The sequence below is a fragment of the Suricata suricatta genome, chromosome 5 (genome assembly GCF_006229205.1).
Source record: "Suricata suricatta isolate VVHF042 chromosome 5, meerkat_22Aug2017_6uvM2_HiC, whole genome shotgun sequence".
Lineage (NCBI taxonomy): Eukaryota > Metazoa > Chordata > Mammalia > Carnivora > Herpestidae > Suricata > Suricata suricatta.
Window position 1 is genome coordinate 94,135,095 of NC_043704.1, and position 16,043 is coordinate 94,151,137.

Consider the following 16,043-nt stretch of genomic DNA (forward strand, 5'->3'; position numbering starts at 1 on the left):
CTCAATCCCCACAGCCTTTGGGGTCATGGCTCCTTTGTTCGGTCTTTCTTTTTTTTCATGTGTAAAACACAAAAGCAACTTTCTGATTCTAATGCAAACACAGTGAGAAATGTAGAAAAGACCTTTATGGGCCACCAGGGCCCAGGTCCTATCTTGCACTCAGCTGAAGTCCCAGGGTGGTGGGTTGTGTGGCTGCCTTGAAGTCGCACTGCAGTCTGGGTACCCTGCCTCCAGCCAAACTGGAGTCCTAGAATCCGAAGCTTTGGTCTTACTGTTGAGAACAAAGCCCCTCACGCTAGAGGGGAAACAAACACCAGAGGTTTCAAATGGCTCGTTTTAGTCAATATATTGTTAGATAGGTGGGGAAAGGCATCAAAAATGGTATCAATCTTACATAAGAAATCCCTATGTGCAGAGAGATGACACAGTGATATTCGAATGAACAAGTCCTTGGAAGCAAAGAGCCTTTTACTACATCGCTGAGCAAAGAGGGAGGTGTATGGTCTCCCAGACCCTTTCCTTCCGCTGGAGGTTCAAGTGCAGCTGCTGAGAGAGGGTGGGGGCGTGGTCTCAGAGTATATGGGCCTCTAGAAAATGGGCCGGGAATGTCTGAGAGGGGGAGCTCTCATAGCCATCCCCAACACTGTCTCACAGGTCTTGAGAAGGTGCATTCCCCTCAATCACAGCAGAGTAGCAAGGAGGGAAAGGGGCCCATCACAGGTCTGTGGGAAGGGAATGCATATCCAAGTCTCATCTCTGTGCCTGTTCCATCTTCTGATTGTAATTTTTTTTTCTAAGAGAGATGGCCACTGGAATCTTCCGTGGTGAAGATTTTATTCATGAATAAATGTGGAAAGGAGCAGGAAGCATTGGCTGATAATTTGATGCAGAATAATTGTGAAATAAAGAAAATGACATCTAGCAATTTACAAGCATGGCACAGGATGGTCTTAACTCTAAAACTAACTCATCTCCCACAACATCTCCACATTCTGGGTTTTACCCCATCCTACAACCAAGTCCATTCTTGTTCCATCATTTTTCAAGCCTTGACTGAGCCCTAAATTGTCAGTACCTGATCCAATACCAGTCCTGGAAGAGTGGAGTAGCAGTTAGGTTCATCATGTCATAGTTCAACCTCAAAGTTCTGACTAGTTCTAAGAAAACTCTCTAAGGGTGGGTTCTCTGCCTCTATTAACTACCCATGTGCCATAGGCTTAGCCACTTTCCCTAGGAAAATTGTTGAAATTCTCTCCAGTTCAGCTCCACTGCTTGGATATGGGCCATAGTGTAACTGGCTTGGGCCATCATGACACTCCAAGTGGCATTTCTTTTCCATAGGTTTCAGTGTTCAGCTGATAGCTAGGTATTTCCACACATCACTCAATGAAGCTAAAGTCTTTCTTATGAAAACATGAAGAGACTAGATTCACTAAACTAAGATCAAGTGACAGATAGACCCCTCTTCGTGCCAGTGGCCAGCTTGCTGATAGTCATCTTTTCTGAAGTCAAGCCAAGACTTAAGCACTTTAGGAAGCAGAGGCCCAGATCTAATTTAGCAGGGAGATAAGATGCCAGCTCGTCAACGCTGCATCTCCAAGCCCCTGATTTCCCTCTGCAGACATTGCTGCTTTTGGCTTCAACATCATAATGGTGTCCGTCAATAATAGCAGTGAAGTTACTCCTGGGGCTCCAACATTGGACAGACTTGTGTTTACTCATTTCGTTTCCCTTCATTACGAATGGATTTGATTGTAATTAGTGCACTACACGGAGTGCTATTGGGTTTCAGAATCTTCGTATGTATGCAGTAAAAATATTTCCTTTTCATACCAAGATGCTTGATAAATGGGTATTTAGCTAAAGTGTACATTCAACCTCATAAATAAATAAATACAATTTGTGCACAGATGACTCGCCAAGTTCTGAGCACTGTCTCAGAGTGGGGACCTGTGGCTGGCAGATGGAGGGTGAGGCATGCCCCAGCCTCTCCTCATATTGCTGTTGGCTTGAGTCGTTATGGTTTAGTAAAGCACCTCTGACTTTGGACTCATGTTCTCCCAGAACAGTTGGAAAAGCATCAGCAGCTCTCAGTTAAGGAGCATTGCCCTGGCCTTTTGGCCATGTGCACAGTTAATCAGCAGGCCATGCAAATTAGATGGTAATTAATTTCTGAGAGCAAGGACATGTCCATTTAACTAACTGCTTTAGCTGCATATGCTGTATGGTGACCACTTTTGTCTCCAGGAAAACCCTGGTCCTTCTCCCAAAGTTTGTGGGTGTTGAACTTGTGTAAAGAAGGCAAGGTTCAGAGCCTTTGGGAATCCCAAACTTTTTATTCAGTCCTACAGGTTGCCTTGTCCCAGAACAGTAGGGCAGTGTGGCACCATACCCTTGAGTCTCTTCAAGCCTGTGCACCTTCTACCCTATTTAATGAATCCTCTCCCACCTTTCCCTCAGACAACCTACATACGATTGCAAGATCAGTCTTCCTGAGAAACAGCTCATATCAAGTCACTTGCCTGCCAAAAACCCATGATGGCTTCCTATTTGAACTTTGAATGATGCCTAAACTCCTTTGTGATGAACTGACTGGAAACTCTATGTGGTAGGAGAAATTTCCCATTTGCAGGTGGTTGTAAAAGCTGAGATCCACCCCATAGACTGTGGCTGAGAGATTTCCTCATTCCCGATAACGTGTCATGTGTCATGCTACCATTTAGCCTGTGTCCCACTACAGGCTGCTTTCTAAGGCAAGATGTGGCACCTTAAAGCCAAGGTTGCTTCTTATCTGGCAGTTACCATTGGCTGCTGGGACAGTTATAATAGTCAATTACAGAAACTTCATCTGACATGGCTGTGAGAAAAGAAACTGATTGATGGTACCTGTTTCTAGCATTTACTGTTCACACACATGTGCGAGTGTGTTACATATAATCACAAACTGTACAGAGCCCTCTACATCTCTTCATCACTAATAGTCTACTAACCAGGGGGCCCAAAAGGAGGTAATAATTGCCCCCTAGCTGCAAAAAAAGCTTGTGGACTCAGGACAGGAAGTTAGAACCAGAAAGTCTCAGTACAGTCTGGGAATGACTACTGGGAGGAGGCTCCAGGCAGGAGAGTTCAAAGGACTCGAGGTCAAGAAGGAGCAGAGAATCAAAGCCAGCCCCCTCTTAGGAGGCTGAAGTCAGGAAAAAACCAGGGACAAGGGAAGAGATAAGTGCAAGCTGAGCAATTAAAGGAACAGAGGCAGCCAGAGAGTACTCCAAACCTGAAGAAAGGCCCGACAGAAACCTCCTGTGGCCTCCTGCTGCAGAGGCCAGGCTTGCCAGAGTGAGCCCAGCCGAGTCCAGGCTCTGCGGTGTTGCTGTGCCTGGCCCCCATGCCCGGCCTGGCCCCTCATCAGTGACAAGCTGTCTCCCTCCACCATGCCCCCATGTGCCTACTTCCTCCCTTCAGGAAGAAGCCTGAATTCCTCCTAACCTCATTTCTGTAAACATTTTAGTCTCTGCCACTGAGTTCACCTTAATCAGAGGCTCTCGAACTCTGGCAACATTTTGGTATTACCCAGTGAACTTTTATAAAATATGGATGACTTCAACTCCAAAGATCCTGATTTAATTTGGTCTTGAGCAAAACCTGGCATGGATACTTTTCAGAAAGAAGCAGCCCAGGCGACTCCGATGTATATATAGCCAGGGCTGAGGACTGACTTCAACCATTCTTCAGCCAACAGAATCTCAGCATGGAAGATACTCCCTACATACTTAGAACAAGCAAAGTCCATGCCACCACCACGCCCCCATTCCACCCCCCGGCTGTTTGAAAAACATCAAACACACCCCTGCCACAGGGCCTTTGCTCTCACTGTTCCCTCTGCCTGTAATGCCCTTCCACAATTCCATGGCTTGCTCCCTCACCTCATTCAGGATTGCTGAAACATCCCTCCTCAGAGTAGCCCTCCCTGATGCTCTTGGCTAAAAAACAGCTCTTATGACTCTCCATCCCTTACTTTGTTTATTGTTGGTCATAGCATTTCTCTGTGCTGATAATATATTAAACTTCTATTTAATTATGTTTTTATTGTTTAACCCCCAACAGAATGTAAGCTAACTATGGGCAAGGACATTTTCTTGTTCAATGTGGGTATCGCCATAGACTGGGACAGCTTCTAGAATATAATCGTTTTCATAGGTATCTGCTGTTTGAATAATGATCTGAGTTAACAGATAAAGAAACTGGGGCTCAAAAAGTGGGAGTGCTAAGTACCCCGCTACACACAGGACCCCTCTCCATGGCAAAGCGATGTCAGCAGTGCTGAGCTGAGGAATGCCGTGCTGATGGTCAGGTGGGGAGGTTGGGAGTGAGCAGGAGGCATCAGAGCTGGTCCTAGAAGAGAGGCAGATAGGGAGCATGGCAGGCGTTGGCGAGGCAGGAAGTTAAATGCCTGGTTCTGTTCACTTCCTGGGGTGTGACCCGTGTAAGCCACACCCTCATTTTGACTAGCGCCCACCCTCACCTCCGGTTGTGCCAACCAAAACAGTCTGTACACATCGGTAAATGTTCGTACCGGGAGGGCAAGATTGTCCTGGTTGAGGACCACTGCAAACCTACCTCTCCTTCCTCAGAACTTCAGCCTCACTTTGTGAGAACCCTTCTCAAAAGTCTTGGATTCCATTTTGGGGTCAAGAGCACTCCTTGAACCAGTGCATCTTCTCTCCTGCTGGATTGTGGGCTCTTCATTCACTATCATCCTGACTCCTTTGCACACACTCTCACCTCTGCACTGTGCCTGTTTCTTCACACACAGGATCAGAAACATCCAGGGTGATTGGTTTCTAAAACATCTGGAAACCTTTGAAGATGGAATGACCTAGCTTAGGGCCAAACAGAAATAAATCCAGAATCCAGAGATTGTTCCAGATATCATTGACTGCCATGTAGGTGTGATGACATCAAGCTGTTATGCTAGACCGGCTGGTAGATAACTAATATAGCTCTCATACTATAGGGAAGGCATGTGAAATAAAAGACCAACAACTCTCTATTAGTCACTGCAGAACATTTGAATGAAAGCTGGAAAGGAAGAAGCACAGAGGGCAGAAAACCAAGTGATTTGATTGGCAGGTGAGACAACGGTCCCTGTGGGGGCACCATGGAGGGCTCAGGACTGCCTCATTTAGCATTTAAAGATGTTGCTCTTTCTTCATTCAAAGGGAAAAACAATCTATTTTTTATTTGGTTTGGCTTTCTTTCTTCCTGGTTTAAGATTCAGCACATCACCTAGGTTGGTGGATCTCACTGAAATATTTTCCCCAAATGACCTACGGTTTCATTTTCTAATATGCTGCCACTCTCCCACAGCCTAAAAGTCAAAGATTGATATTCTGTAATTTTCAGCCATGAGCTGGAGCTTTCCTGTGCACTTCTATAATACTACCGCTCGTTACAGGTAAAAATGAGGGAATGATCACTGCACTGGTGGAAAATCATCTGCAGCTCAAAGACAATATAACTCCAAACCATAAAAAGGCTGGGAATCCACAGCTCGATTAAGCATGTACAGTCAGCAACCTCAATGTTAAATTGTTTATTGTAAAGTGGGGCTGGAAGATACTGCAAAGCAAATTCAATTTACCTTGAAAAATAATTAGTGAGATGCAAAGCCTCGAAGATGGAAAATTTCTTTGAGATTAATTATTGCTGCTCAAATCAAGCTAGCTCTGTCAGCAGCAAGGACAGTCTGCAGCTACAGATCTCATCTCTTTGAGTGCAGCTGGAAGCTTCTGTTGAATCCTGATCTAAAATCAGCTTGAGTCTAGGGGCACCTGGACGGCTCAGTTGGTTAAGCATCTGACTCTTGATTTCAGTTCAGATCCAGGGTCATGGTATCAAGCCCCATGTTGGGCTCTGCGCTGACTGTGGAGACTGCTTAAGATTCTCTCTCTCTCTCCCCCTCTGCCCCTCTTTCTTGCTTGCACATGCACACGTATATGCACTCTCTCTTGCCAAAAAAATTAAATTAAATAAATAAAAAATAAAATAAAATCAGCTTGAGTCTAGCATTAGAGGGGGTAACCCACACTGTAGAGGGAAGCACACAGCCCGAGGGTCAGATGAGCTTCAAATGCACAGGAAAGAGGAAAATAGGAAGCAATATCTGAACTGACCCATCAAGTCACATTTAGAGACCTTAGCCTCATCTAGTAACCCCGGCAACTATGAATTCTTTGTGTGGAAGAGGAAAGATGAATGTCTCCTTCACTCACCATAGCCAGCGCACCCTCAGTGGTTGAAGACAAAAAATTCCAGCAGAGTGATGCATCCCATTTCTCATGTGCAGCATCCCTACTTGGGAGCGTTCCAGTCACAGAAGCAGAAGTTGTGAAGTGAATGAAAACCATCAGCAACAATCGGAAGACAAACTTGAACAATAGAGGGGATGGGAGTCTACACACATCCCATAGGACTGGGGCTCACGTCCCACAAAGGAGGGGGCATCAGAGAAGAGCAGGGCATTTCCTTGCATGGAGGTATCTTTTGTCCTTCAGAGCTGACATCATCATCCATGACAGCCGGGAATGGCTAGCACAGGTTCTTTGACTGTGCTGCTGGTCGAGCATCAGGCAAGACTCCAGTGAGTTGGGAGGAGGGTGTCTGCATGAACACACAGCTGAAGGAACAGGTGAAAACAGCTGCAAAACACACAACGAGAGGAACTGTGATCGTTGGTTTTTGGTCTTTCTGCTTCTGTGGGAGTAGCCAAAATAGTCAACATTTGGAGAGCACTTGCAGCCCCTCTTGTTACTGCTTTTGTGGCTGCAGCTGGAGGTTCAGATGACTAACCAGGCTGCAGGCAAAGCTGTAACTCACAGGATTAAGAGGGAGGAAAGGAGAAAAGAAAAGAAAAAGAATCTGTTAGTGGATTTGCTTTTTTAGAACGTTAAAGCTCATATCCACACATTCAGCCCAAGGTGGTACCAGCCCACACTCTCCCCGAGGAGCATTAAAAAGAGACATCCCACCTTCACCCCAGGTACCTGGCTGGCTCAGTCGGAGGAGTATGCGACTCCTGAGTTCAAGTCCCACGTTGGGTTCAGAGATTACTTAAAAATAAATAAATAAGCTTAAAAACAAAAGAGGCCTCTCTTCCTCCAGGGCACATAGTGTGGAGAACAGATTGCAGCTGGATTTTAGGCATTAGCCACTAAACATGCACATGCCCCGTCATCCTCTATGTCAGTTATATCCCAGCAGAAAATAGATGGTGTGTTCAAATTAGGACAATTGAGGGAAACTTTAATAATGGATATTTACGAAGGTGTGGGCAGGGCAAGGGGAGGAAACACAAGGGGTAGCACACAATGCCTATTCTGAAAGCATGACAGTCCCACTGTCACCAGTCCTTGGAAAGAAAGGGTTGGGTAGAGAAGGTCACCTGCCAGGTGCTGTGACCTTAAGAAAGCAGCTCAGTCAAAAGCAATCTCACAGGGAGGAAGTTGAGGGAATAAATACCCCAGCTTTGCTCTGCTCTGTCTCTCCAAGTTTTGGGGATTCACTGGCTGACTTCCCTGGAAAGCCAGATGCGAAGGGGGTTCATTGTATGGCCTGTGTAGGTCAGCCTCTGGGGCATAGAAGCAGCTAGAGGGTGGACAGTGGCCCTGGTGTGCACACAGGAGTCTCCACCCCTCAAGGCAGTGCTGCTCCAATCATTTATTTGCCATCCAAACATATGCAGAGCTGCACCAGGGTCTGGGGACACTTTGACACATCCATTCTGGGTCCCTAACCTCAAGAAACTTTTTTCTAGTAGGGGAGACAGCTTCCTTCCTTCCTTCCTTCCTTCCGTCCTTTCTTCTGTCCTTCCTTCCTTCTTTCCATTTGCCTGTGAATCAGAGTAAATCTAACCATCCTGGGAAATTGGGATTCTTTTCTTTTTATTTCCAACCATGTGGCTTAAGCTTCCACTTAAGTGACTGGGTGGGGGTGGTAGGGGGAGGAAGGGACTGATGTTACCTTGAAGGCTCCTGACAGCTTGCATTTTATGAGTTTGCCTGTTTTATAAAATATTAACTAGAAAAATATTAAAGTTTACAAATGCAGCAACAGACCCAGAGGGACAATGTGATGATATCATTTTTGATATGTTTTTTAAAAACATGAAAAGCATATCTGGCAATAAAGCGGGGAAAAGTTCATGTGAATCTCTTTCCCCCCTTCAGTGTAAGCAGGGTGGTATATGTTTGTTTTCTGTGGACAGTGCTGATTCACCAAGGATTTAGAGATTACTAATGAGTGTTTTTGCTTCTCATTTACAAGTGGAATATATTAAGAAATTACTCAGCCACTCTGTGTGGTTTTTAATTGAAACCTACCTCTCTGTGTGGATGAGTAGAATTTGTTTTTCATTACATACAGGGGCTGGTTGACCTTTTCAGCTTCACGGAGCCTGAAATGTGGACGTCACTTTTCCACTTTTCACATGAACAACACATTCAGTCTGTTTACATAGAATAAGTAATCTGTCTGATGTTTCTTCGGATCCAGAATTCATTGCCTTAGAATTTCTGTCTCTCCCCCTCCCTCTCTCTCTCTCTCTCTCCATTCCCCCTGCCCCACCTTCTGAGCACTTTTTAAAAATGTTTATTTATTTTTGAGAGAGAGTACAAGTGGAGGAGGGACAGAAAGAGAGAGAGGACAGAGGATCTGAAGGGGCTCTGCAGCAGCAAGCCCTCTGCAGGGCTGGATCTCATGAACCATGAGATCATGACCTGAGCTGAAGTTGGACGCTTAACCGACTGAGCCAGCCAGGTGCCCCCTGAGCACCCCTGAAATGGAGGAGATATAGCATGAGATGACATTTATTAACCCAACTTCTCCTCTCTATTTTAAAGTATGCAGTAGACCACAGACTGGGAGGAATTATTACCCCAAATGTGACAGACAAAGAGTTATTTATTATCTTCCCGTGTTCAAACACTAGTAAAAATCAATAAAAACCTGACATCAATAAGTAAATGGACAAAGGACATAACTAGACAGTGCACTGAGAAATCACATGTACCAAAATGAGGAAGTTAGCAAATATTTTTAATGATAATGCTAAATGTTATAAAGCAATAGGTAATTGGGCTGACCTTGTATCTTTTTAAATAGTAATATCCATGGCTTTCTAATTCTATTTCAGGAGTTCCATATTAAGGGAATAATCTATCAGAAAAGCTATATGCTTTAAGATATTTATATGTCATATAATCCTGTTACATATTGTAGCAAAAAACAGGATCATTCTAAACATCCAACATCCACAGAAACATTCAGTGAATTATAGTATATTCATTTGCCTAAATATTCTGTATCCATTAGAAATGTTTGATATATCAACTGAAAAAAAATGAAAACTGTGCATGTATTAAATAATAATTATTTAAAAATCTGCACAGGGGGAAAAAAACCTGGGAAGAAATATGTTAAAATACTGAAAGTGACCACATGCATGATATTTTTTTCCTTTTTTCTAGGTTCCAAAAAATTTTAATAGCATAAAATTCAAACTTGTATAGAATGCATAATTTACAAGGAAAATAGAATCCTGCCCATGTCATATTAGGAGCAGTTCTCCAGCAGCTTGAGTTCAAACGGCAGGAAAAGCGCTGTTGTCTGTCATGAGTCCAGCAAAGTGGGACCATCTCTAATCACTGTGAAATTTGGCTCAAGCCCCTTACCTCTCTAAGTTTGCTTTCAGAAACTAAGAGAGGTGCACTGAATTATCTCTAAAGCTCCTTCTGGCCCCCAAATCAATGAATCTCGATATTCTAGAAGGAAGAGAATGTGCCTCAATTCACTGAAATCCCAACAGGCCCTGAGACACTTCTTCACATAAATCGGGTGCAAAATGTCAGGCAGAGAAGGGACAGAATCAGAAAACAACGTGTGCTGGTCTCATCAGATATTGCTCAGAAAAGATTAAACGGTGTCTTTCCCATCGAATTCCTCACACCCTCTGTTTCTAAGTTATAAAGCCAGGCTTTATGGAAATGTGGGCTTTATCAATTATTCAACACATGTCAATCTATTGTTATACAGCCCTGTGGAGATGGTGCCCTTTATATAGGATATGGGTTTCCATATGCCAGGACAAAGCCTATTTCTCTAACTTATAGGTCCTTGTGCTTTTTTGTGGTCATTCACAATAGTGTCATTCACCCTGAGCCTCCACAGATTCAGTGTCTCAAACTGAAGGTGACCTTGGATAACAGAATCTACCAATTCTTCATGCAGGAGAAAGTGAAGCATTAGTAGGTGGGGGTTCTTTCTTTTTTAAGTTTTTTAATGTTTATTTATTTTTTGAAAGAGAGACAGAGTGTGAGCAAGGGAGGGGCAGAGAGAGAGGGAGACACAGAATCCGAAGCAGGCTCCGGGCTATGAGCTGTCAGCAGAGAGCCCAACACAAGGCTCGAACTCACAGACCATGAGATCATGATCTGAAATCAAGAACTGGACATTTAACGGACTGAGACACCCACGCACCCCAGTATGGGGTTTCTTAGCATGCTTCAGGGCCTGGAAATAACTCTCCATTTCTTTTCCCAATGTTAGACGTGTTAAGCATTAGATTGGTCTTTTCTTAGGGGCCAAAGTAAGTAAATCATCTCTTGGATTGAATGTCAGTCGATGGGCTCCCCTTAATCAAAAGCTGATCAGTGGTTGATAAAATGAAACCTGAAATACGCTTCATTCCATGGGTGTTAGTGGGTGAGTCAATTCCCATTTGTAAAATGGGAGGCCTGGGCTTTACACTGTCAACGTCACCTTTCAGCTCCTTACGTTACAGGCTTGCTACAGAGCATCAGTAGCTGATCCAAGAGCTCCCAGAAGACGCAGATGTAAGAGCTCTCGGGGCTCTGGCTTTCAGAAAATACCCACAAGAGTTACTTACATCCGTGAAAGTAGAGAAGCAAATGGCAAATACTCTGGCAGCTCTGCAGACTTTCCCGTGTCCAACTGCTTAAGGTGGCAACCTACACAGTCACTGAACATGAAAAACCTCACCCACACTTGCCCTGCCTTTACCTCACAGGAGACCTCCTAGGGCCCAGGGGGTGCTGGAGCCAGAAGAAAATGCTGAAAAGAAACTAAAAGATCTGAAAGAAACATATTTCCCTGGAGAATTTCCCCAACCATTGTGGGGGGGCAGGGGTCAGTTAATAATGAATACATTATGAATCTGCAGAGAGCTCGGGGTCCCACCAGGTGGGGATTTCTTCCTGACGTGATTGGACACCGAGGAGGGTCACAGATTCAGTCCTGGGCCCCTTCTCTTCCTCAACTGTACACCCTCCTTCAGAGTCTCATCCAGTCTTCTGGCTCTAAATATCATCTGGCTGCTGACAACTCCCAAATCAATCTCAGACTCATGCCTAGCTGACAATTCCGCTTGGCTGCCTCCTAAGACATCTCCAATTTAAATAGCCAAAAAGAACTCTGTTTTTAAATGTTTGTTTATTTTGAGAGAGAGAGAAAGAGAGAGAGAGAGAGAGAGAGAGAGAGAGAGAGTGTGCACAAGCCCCTTTAGAGGGGCACAGAGAAAGGGGGACGGAGGATTTGAAGTGGGTTCTGCACTGACAGCAGGGAGCCCCGGACAAGGCTGGAATTCACCGATAGCACTGTGAGATCATGCCCTGAGGGGAAGTTGGGTGCTTAACTGACTGAGCCACCCAGGTTCCCCTCCAAAGAGAACTCTTAATCACTCCTTTCACTTCTAAATTTGGCACTTCCCCCAACACCCAGGAGTCATTATTGACGTCTTCCTTCTCCCTCACCCCCTCACAATCGGTTTAGCTGTCAGCTTTGTCTCCTTCGAGGTCCAACCGGCCCCTTAGTATCCATCTCCATTGTGACTCCAGCCATCGTCATCTCTCATGGGAGCAACACCAATAACCTCCTAATTACTCTCTCTACTTCCACTTCTGATCCCCCCTCCATTCTAGTTTCCACACAGTAGCCGGAAGTTACTTTCAAAACATGGTTTGAAGTACACTGCTCACCTGCTTAAAACTTACACCTGTATTTTCACTGTGATTCAAATGAAAACTAGGCTCATGCTATGGGGTCCTGGGCCATTCGTGATGGGGGCTTTGCCCTCCTCTTCACGGCACCTGGGGCCATACTTCTTTTGGTCCCTGCAGTCTCACTGGCCAAATTAGCATGCCAAGTGCTATCCTGCCTTAGGCTCTTTGTCCCTTCAGTTCCCCTTTTCCCCTGCTGTTTGTGTGGCTCACTCTTCTCCTTCCAGTTTCAGTGTCAATGTGACCTCCACAGAGAGATCTCCTCTGACGAGCTATCCAAAGGATATCTCACCTTCATTTCTGTCTGTGATAGTACCCTGTTTATTCTTTCTTAGTGCTTTCTAAAAGCTGTCGTTATTTTACCACTCATTTGATTGCTGTTCTAGTGAGGACAACGTCCACGTTCTAGACAGGACTAGAGGTTCTCTTCTTGCCTGTGTATCTCACCTCCAGCATATAACTGGTGCTCAATAAATATCTGTTGATTAAACTAATTAATTAAAGAAGGCCATTTGTTATTCCTACTTTGTGGCTAGTCATTAAGAAATCATTCTGGGGGCGCCTGGGTGGCTCAGTCCGTTAAGCCTCCGACTTCGGCTCAGGTCAGATCTCATGTTCGTGGGTTTGAGCCCCGCGTCAGGCTCTGTGCTGACAGTTAGCTCAGAGCCTGGAGCCTACTTCGGGTACTGTGTCTCCTTCTCTCTCTGCCTCTCCCCCTCTCATGCTCTGTCTCTCTCTGTATCAAAAGTAAATAAAACATTAAAAAAATTTTTTTAAAAAGAAATCATTCTGATTAACCTAATCTGACTGAGGGGTGCTATTTTGCTCCCTCCACCTCTGTGCAGGTAGAAGTCTTGGCACACAAAGGGAAAAAAGAATTTGCAGCCTCATTCCCTGAAACCAACTCTTAAAAGAATAGAAAGATCTATTCCTTTTGCAGGAGGACATCTGAACAGTTTCCTTTTCTGTAGCTTCTCCTCTAGAAAGCTTTGGTTTCATGGGGTAAAGAGAAAATTAATTATAATTTATGTGAGCTGCTCTCCATTTTATAGTCAATTGCCTTGTAGCTCAATAACATTTATGTCTACCATTAATATGTGTCAGATTGATGTTCATTCAAGTTTTATTTAATTATAGCTCAGATAATATAATTTTCCTTTTTTTTTAATTAGAGGAAACAATACATCAACTGGATGGACTATTATGCAGCCATATAAAATTATTATTATGTAGACATAGTAACAAGCAGCAATGTTTGTGATTCATTTTGAGAGGCAGAATGCCTAATTCCTCTGATTTGTAATTAAAACTATCAAAGTATGTATACAAATGAACTAATGGGTAACAGGAAAAAGTTTGGTTTTCTAGCATGTTTTATTTATGTATGATTCTTTTAAAAGTTATTAGTATTTCTTGGTCCAGTAGTCAGAAGGAACATGGGTTACTGGTATGTACCTGAAGTTACTGTACAGACTAGAAATGCACCTTGCTAGCCTGAGAAAGTCTCACTGGCACTACTCTGGCTTATTTGGGCTGCCTAAAAATTGTGCCTTTTGTTTAATGCCTATGGCTTCAGTGCCTGATTCAACGCTTCTTCACTCAAATATTCCTATCAAGAGGGGCACCTGTGTGGCTCAGTAGGTTAAGTGTCTGATTTCGGCTCAGGTCATGATCTCACGGTCCATGAGTTGGAGCCCCACATCAGGATCTGTGCTGAGAGCTCAGAGCCTGAAGCCTGCTTCTGATTCTGTCTCCTTCTGTCTATGCCCCCACCCCCACCATTTGCACTCTGTCTCTCTCTCTCAAAAATAAACATTAAAAAATTTTTTAAATATTCCTATCAGGAAATGACAGCAAGATGAGCATCTGTAAAACTTATATTTCCTGTTTGTGCTCCGTGAGGGTATTTGTGTGTATTGGTTAGGGTGGAGGAAGCAAGAAAAACAATGTATTTAAAATAAATGCAACAAAGAGCACCTGGGTGGCTCAGACGGCTAAGCATCTCACTCTCAAGTTCAGTTCAGTACATAATCTCAGGGTTTGTGAGATCGAGCCCCATTCTGGGCTCTGTGCTGGACATCGAACCTGCCTAAGACTGACTCTCTCTCTCTCTCTGTAAAAAAAATAAAAATTAATAATAAATTTTAACAAAATAAGTTACAAGGAATGGGATGGATTTGTATGTCCTATATGCAACAATTCCCAAAATTTGTTGTGAGTTAGTTTTTTTTAAAAAAGTAGAAACATGTCATGGTCGCTTCAGTAGCACATATACTAAGGTTGGAACAACACAGAGAAGATTATTGTGGCCCCTGAGCAAGGATGATACACAAATGCATGAAGTGTCCCATATTCTTCTTTTTAAATAGACATCTGACTATTAAAGAAAAGTAGAAACGTGTGCATTATACCATCATTTGATTTAAACAAAATAAAATAAAAAAGAAAGTCAGAGGAGGCTATATATTTATATCATGTGGGTTTTCTTAAAGCATGGCTTTGCATAAATATATATGCTATCTATCTATAATACAGATGTGTATATTAAATACTCACAGAGACATGTTTCTGAGCAAAGAGGTATCAGAAAAGACAGACAACACACTGGGAATAATGACTGCCTCTAAGGGAGTACTGAAAGACTGAGGTGTGAGTGGACTTTAGCTTTCACTGTATCATCTTTTGTATTGTCTATTTACTTATTTTTAATGTTTTTTTTCAATGTTTATTTATTTTTGGGAGAAAGAGACAGAATGTGAGTGGGAAAGAGGCTGAAAGAAAGGGAGACACAGAATCTGAAGCAAGCTCCAGGCTCTGAGCTGTTAGCACAGAGCCCGACTCGGGGCTCCAGTGGAGCCATGGGATCATGACCTGAGCCAAAGTCAGATGCTTAACTGAGACACCCAGGCGCCCCTCTTTTGTTCTGCTTCAATACTTACCATGGGCATATATTATCCATGCAAACATATAATTAAGTCTTCGTTGATGATGTCCGAGAACCATTCGCCAACAAACCAAAATAACTGCGTATAAAGCAAATTCTGTTAAATGTTTCATGAATGGATTTTTTTAAAAATACCTAAAGGATAAAAAGTAAAATAAATACAACCAGTATTATGAAGTGCTGTCTAGATTGTGCGCTGGGCATTCTGTGTGGCGCAGTAGGGCAGGTGTATCAGAGAAGTAGAGGAAATCACTATCTGCATTCATTTGCTGGGGCCTCCATAATGGAACACCACCAGCAGGTGGCTTAAGCAACAGAAGTTTGTTTCCCTGCAGTTCTGGAAGGCTGAGGACTAAGGTATCATCAGAGGTGGTTTCCTCTGAGGCCTCTCTCCGTGGCCTGCAGACAGCCGCCTTTTTTCCCATGTTGTTCGTGTGTCCTAATCTCCTCTTCTTAAAAGGATGCAGTTAGATTGGATTAGGGTCCAGACTAACAGCCTCATTTTAACTTTATTACCTCTTTTAAAGGACCTTCTCTCCAAACACAGTCACATTTTGAAGATTTTAACATATGAATTTTGGGAGACACAATTCACAACATTGTCCTTGAGTTTTCATTTGAGTCAGTGAGCTAAGCCATATATGCTTGAGGGAAAGAAAAGAAACAATGTTAAAGGCAGCACACAATTAAATGTCAAAGTTAATATAGAAGCTAATATGTGAAATTTTCTTATTTTAATTTATTTAATGTTGAATTATTTTTGAAAGAGAGAGAGAGAGAGACAGAGTAGGAGAGAGGCAGAGAGAGAGGGAGACAGGGGACCCAATGTGTGTTCTGTGCTGACAGCAAAGAGCCCAATGAAGGGCTCAAACTCAAGAACCTGCGAGATAATTTATATACAATATAATTTACCTGAGCCAAAGTCAGATGTTTAACTGACTGAGCCATCCAGATGCCCCTGGATGCCTCCTATTTGAAGGAAAATGAAAATTAGGAATACATGAGGAAGTAAACAACAGTTAGTCCTT

At 43.5% G+C, this 16,043-nt stretch overlaps 1 non-coding gene across 1 annotated transcript; it reads left to right on the forward strand.

Moving 5' to 3' along the window:
- The first annotated feature begins 14,325 nt into the window (after positions 1–14,325).
- Positions 14,326–14,428, forward strand: LOC115293031. Its single transcript, XR_003909304.1, has one exon. It is a non-coding gene; the product is annotated as a U6 spliceosomal RNA (small nuclear RNA).
- The last annotated feature ends 1,615 nt before the right edge of the window (positions 14,429–16,043 follow it).